This window comes from Parasteatoda tepidariorum, chromosome 8, assembly GCF_982258835.1.
Source record: "Parasteatoda tepidariorum strain Cologne lab strain chromosome 8, Ptep-v5.0, whole genome shotgun sequence".
NCBI lineage: Eukaryota > Metazoa > Arthropoda > Arachnida > Araneae > Theridiidae > Parasteatoda > Parasteatoda tepidariorum.
The window spans coordinates 19,735,811-19,741,711 of record NC_141762.1 but is presented as its reverse complement, the minus strand read 5'-3'; the positions used below and the strand labels follow the sequence as shown (position 1 = coordinate 19,741,711).

The following is a 5,901-nucleotide window of genomic DNA, read 5'->3' as shown; positions in this document are numbered from 1 at the left end:
GCGAATTCTTGACCATATATGGCACCACTGAAAAACAAGAACAATCGCACCCTCTCTGCATAAAATGGCATACGTCAACAACAACAATTACATCTGTGATAAAGTGAGATACCACTAGTTGATTCATTGCTGTTTTGTGAGAAGCCGGGAGAGCTGTATTAAGATCACCGTACTTTTTGAGTGCTGATTGTGAAAGCTGTATTAAATTCACGATCGTGGTCGCTCCTGTGTTGCCATAAGCAGTCGAGTGAATATGTTGTACGTTATGTGTGATCGAAACTGAGTAGCAACTGCACGAGGAGGTGGATAATGTCACAAGTAGCAAGTCAACTGTTCAATGTGAACCATCCCTCGAAGTAGGCGTTTTCAGATCGAAGTGAGAGTTGCTGTCAAGATAGGCGTGTTCATATCGAAGTGGGAGTTACTGCCAAGGTAGGCGTCTTCACATCACGTCCGAAGGTTACCAATGTGGGGATGGTAGATGGTAGCTATCGATAATGTCAACCTTCGTCTATTGAGTAAACATGTAAATTGCGATTGTATTTTTGCAGTGGTAGATACACTACACTTTTAAGCGTGTTCACACATAGACCCGTAAGCATAACATAAGCGGAGGGTTATCTAAATTTCTCCCGGTTTTGGGAAACCTGTTGTTTACATTCAGTCAATCACCCATAGAGCCCTGAAAAAAAAACTAGGGGCTGGACTATGACTGAGTGCATCTGGATATTAACGATTTTAGCCATTTGACAAAAGTATTAAGTAAGCAATGAATGAAGAATGAAATTGTCCCAACCTGCAATAATGCTTCAATTCAATTGGACAATCACATCGTTTTTTCAGAATGGGTAAAAGTTCATCGACTATCCTATGAGAGAGAATCCAACCACTGCTCAATTCTTCCATTCGGTGATTGTGGTAAATTTTCAAGTCGAATTCCAGCTGCTTCCTTTCCAAACGTTTAACCACTCGGAGAATGATTGTGAATGTCATACACAAGTCTTTCAGGTATTTTTTACTCCTAAAATTATAAATGTGCTCTTCCTTGACTTTGCCCTTCTCAAAAGGCTCAACAAGACCAAACCAGAGAGATTGGATGAAATTTTGTAAAGTGTCCTCCAATGCGAAACTAGCGCCATGACGGGATGAAGAGGGAGTTATAGCAACATTTTCTAACCTAAATTTAAAAATAGTTTTGACATTAAATAAAAATTTTACAGCTACGTCGCACTAGAGCTGCACAATGGCCTATTGGCGACGGTCTGGGAAACATCACTGAGGATGATCTGAAGACATGCCATCACAATTTCGATCCTCTGTAGAGGGGATGGCGCCACCGCCTCGGTATCCCGACGACCTGCCCGCGAAGTCGATCACTTTACGATAGAACAGTTTAACGAGGACCAATATCGCACACCCTCGGTCCCTGAACCGACTGATCTAAGTGGTCACCCACCCGCACACCTGAAATTTTACAGCATATCTCTAATAGAGTAGTGATGTTTTAATAACCTAAATTTTAAAATGTGTTGGTATTGAATCGAGTTTTATTACATAATAGTTTTCATTAAATGGTACCATCGCGATCGCAACGCTCGAATACGTCATCTGGGGACAGGATCGGTTCTATGTCTTGACCCTCCCCCCTTCCCTCTTCACCTTTTCTCAGTTATATAGGAATGTACTACGATATTTTCCCGTTTCTTAATATTTTTCTTATTTACTTGTCATATAATATATTATATAATATGAAAATATATAATATAAAATATATAATATAAAATATATAATATAAAATATATAATATAAAATATATATATAATATATAAAATAAAAATATTTTTTTTAATTTCCACGACGTTTTTTTAGAGATATGTTCAATGTAGTCTTTATTTCCATATAGTTTCTTAACTTAAAAGTATGTCCCGCAGTGGGCTGGTCGTAAAGAAACGGACCCCAGTAAAACACTGAAGTCAAGCATCACTGGCTGTGGTCAGAAAGCGGGTGGGTGATCACTCTGATCAGCTTGCGTAGGGACTGAGGGTGTGCGGTATCGGGTCTCTTTAAATTGTTCCACCGTGAAGTGCTCGACTTCTCATTCAGGTTGTCAGGCTACCAAAGCAATGGAGCCATCCCCCCTGCAGGGGATCAAAATTGAGATGGCATGCCTTGTTTCCCAGACCGTCGCTAATAGCCCATTGTGCAGCTCTAGTGTAATGTAAATAACATACCTACCTATCAAACTTAAAAGTTTTTAATCTCTTTGAAAATCAAGGAATCTTTCTTCTCCTGTGACTCTCCACTTGCTAATGGTGAGAGCTTGCGAAGTGTTGACATAGTTAGAGAGTTCTGCTCTATGCCAGCTATAGCCCATTTCGATAGCCAATATAAATTTTGAAAGATACTTTGGAAATATTTTACATAACCCGAGTATATAAAATCAATAATTACTTAGTTCAGCAAAGTGATGAATTCCAAACATAAAAAATCGATTGCCTGAATCCATGTTGCAAAACAGAACATTAAATAATCAATTACTTTTATAAGTTCTCAAATTATAAAAACACGAGCTTTGAAATAAATCATCTGGCTTCATTTTGCAAGTTAAAAATATTAATCAGCAATTATTGAAATTTGAGGAATTAATTTAATTGGTACTTTAACTTTACAATATTTTCAACATATTAACTTTACAGTATCCGAGCATTAAAAGTATTATTATTTAGTTTCTTGTTTTAAACATCGCGAATTATTGAAATTCAGACATTAAATCAATTAATTACCTGGCTCCATATTGTAAATATCTCAAAAGTGGTTTCCACTGCCATGAATCTGCTGCAACGAAAACAGGTGGCTTTGGTATGCAGCTGTAAACACTTACGTCAATCATTCTCTTGCCCTTATACATGAGTTTTGACTGCCGAGCATGTTTCAAGAAATAAGAGAGCACGTCTTCCCGTTTTGTCTGAAATTTTCTTCCATAACGAAACACCTCAGGTTTGAAAAGAACAGTGAAGTGAAGAGGACCAAATGCAAACCAGATCTCATAAATCAAATCTAAAAGCTTTAAAAACATTACAGTTGGACTCTTACAACTAGAGAAGAAGTGAAGTGATTTAGCCTAACCTTGTGTTTTAAATGAGGTTTAATTAGATACTTGTGAACGACGTCACGTGTATGTGTGTCAAATGTGATTGGCTTCTAAATGGACAAATGCTGCGATTTACCTACGATGACGTCACTTGTCGGTATCCAAATATAAATATTTAAAAACTACGTTTTTCAAGCTGACTAATAAAATAATTCTATTGTTGCCATAAATGTGAGCCAATTTTTTGGTGAATTGCTTGAGCGAAGTTCATGGTTAATGCTGTGTATCCTTTGTGCATTCACTACGCTAGAATACACCATTTGGGGAGAACATCGGTTCCATGTCTTGACCCTCCCCCTTCCATTCTCATCTCAGTTGTATAAGAGTGCACATTATATTTTCCCATTCCATAATATTTCTTCGTATATAATAATCAGAAATGTTTTCTAAAATTTCCAAGACGCTTTCTTTAGAACCATGTTTAATGCATTTTTCAGTTCCATATGGTTTCCTAAGTTAAAAGTTTTTAATCTATTTGAAAATCAAGACCGGAACTAGCGTAATTTCTTCTTTTATAACTATCCACATGCTAATGGTGAAATCATGTAAAGTGTTGCCATAGGTATAGTGAGCTCTGAGCTGCGCCACCTGTAGCCCATTTCGATTGCCAATTGTTAAAACTGTTTTTTTATTCCATTTTTTATTTAAATGACAAAAATTTTGCATTGTCAAAATTTGCTGAAGATCTTAAACTCAACTTCAATGCCGCTAAATCAATCACTACCTTTTTTACAACAAATAAAGACCTATATATCTATCAACCTAAACGGATGCTTGAAAACCAAAATCTTGCCTATGAAGAGCACCCAAAGTACTTGAGATATATCCTTGATCCTGAATTTACAAGTATCAAACACATTGATTGCATAGTTTTGAAGGCAAGAAAATGTCTAAACATTCTTAAATATATTGCAGGTAGAGACTGGTGAGTTCTCGCCTCTACCCTTAGAACTACATATCTTGCACTCATCAGACCTATTCTTGAATATGGCTTTCCAGTCTAATGCTGTGCCACAATTTCTAACTTGAAAATATTAGATCAAGTTCATCTGAGTGCAGCTCGGATAATTACAGATTTAAGAGGAGCTGCCCTTCAGAGAGATAGTCCTTTTCGAAGCTTATTTAGAGCCTCTTCAAATTCGAAGACAGGTCAGCCTTACAGAATACTTTAGCAAACTTTACAGCTATGGCTCTCTAAACAATACCTCAAAGTATCTTTGTAATTGAGGAAACCACCAGAGACTAAAGAAAAATAGCACTTTTTGTCAGGCTTTGTCTCAAAATGCTATTGCTAAAAATGTTGAACCACATTCTCTTCATTTCTGCATGACTCCAACAGAAGATTTTTCCAGGGTTCATTTTCATTACAACCTTTCCTCCTCAATCAATAAAAAGAACACTTTACCGGAACATCTTAGACAACTAGCCTTGAAAATCATAAATAATATCCCTAGAAGTGATATTAATTTGTATACCGATGGCAGTAAATCTGACAATCTTGCAGGTAGTGGCATTTATATTGAAACACCTAGCAAAACTTTTACTCTTAGTTAACGTAACCCAGACTTCTGTTCCGTTTTTAGAAGTGAATTACTAGCAGTGGATGAAGGGCTTGAAGCCATTTTGACGGAAAATAATTATGGAAATCTCAGGATTCTGACTGATAGCCGAAGTTCAATGGAACATCATAATAATTGGATCTATATTGGTGATAAGACAAGTATATCTATCCTTCACAAGTTGAAGTGCATCTCACTTCAACATGATATTCATTTCCAGTGATTCCCATCCCACGTGGATAGATTTGGTAACGAGAAGGCAGAATGTCTAGCAAAGGACGGTTGCAGTCTGCCTATTTCTGCATCTGATGAAATTACCTACTTAGAACTTTTTTCTCAGATTAAAAAATTAAATAGGAGGATTTGGCCGGTGCCTCTCACTCATGATTGGTATAGGGCTAGTAAGCCGGGGCAGTCGTTGATTCTTCCATGCGACAGAAAAACCAATACTTGCCTTTCACGCCTTGCCAGTGGGCATCTAAAATGTCTTATTTTTTCTCAGGGTATGAAATCCTACCCTCTTCGCCCAAAATTCCACCAACACCAGGCTTCAGCTGAACATATTTTAAGCTGCTTGAGACTTCTTCGGGAAGAAATTTACACTTCTCCTTGTTTCCGACTTTTTACGTCAACGGATTTATGGACCTGATCTGACGCCGTCAGACCTTTGGAGATAAGTAACAATAACAACAGCATTTAAATGGCAAAATATGATATTACTTATTTTCTCTTTTATTTATTCATTTATTTATTTAATTTTTGTAGGGCGTTAACAAATAATACCAAAGAATTGTGCCTGTTAGCTTATTTGTGTTGGAAAGTGGTAAAATTTCCGATTGTCGATAAATTCTGCTAATAGCCGTCAACAATAGAAACTTGTATTAATATCTGGTTCATAGTTTCAGTTAACACTCTAGTCAAAACAGCTTTCATAAACTGACAGATTGACACAAAGAGAGTTTAGTAAAATGTAATGGAAAACTTTTAAAATAAAAGACAAAGCAAAAATTTTAAATTGTATATTGATTTACCTGAGTGATTTTTATGCTTAGAATTACTGGCCATATTGAATTTTAACTGAACAAAATTTTAATAAAAAGACATTTATCTCATTATTTCATCAGGTTTTAATCATAACTTCTTTTCTTTATTTCAATTTTTTTTTTACATGAAATATCTTGAGCTCTGTCG

At 36.3% G+C, this 5,901-nt stretch overlaps 1 pseudogene; it reads left to right on the top strand.

Moving 5' to 3' along the window:
- The first annotated feature begins 4,477 nt into the window (after positions 1-4,477).
- LOC139425696 (uncharacterized) lies at positions 4,478-5,364 on the top strand (annotated as a pseudogene).
- The last annotated feature ends 537 nt before the right edge of the window (positions 5,365-5,901 follow it).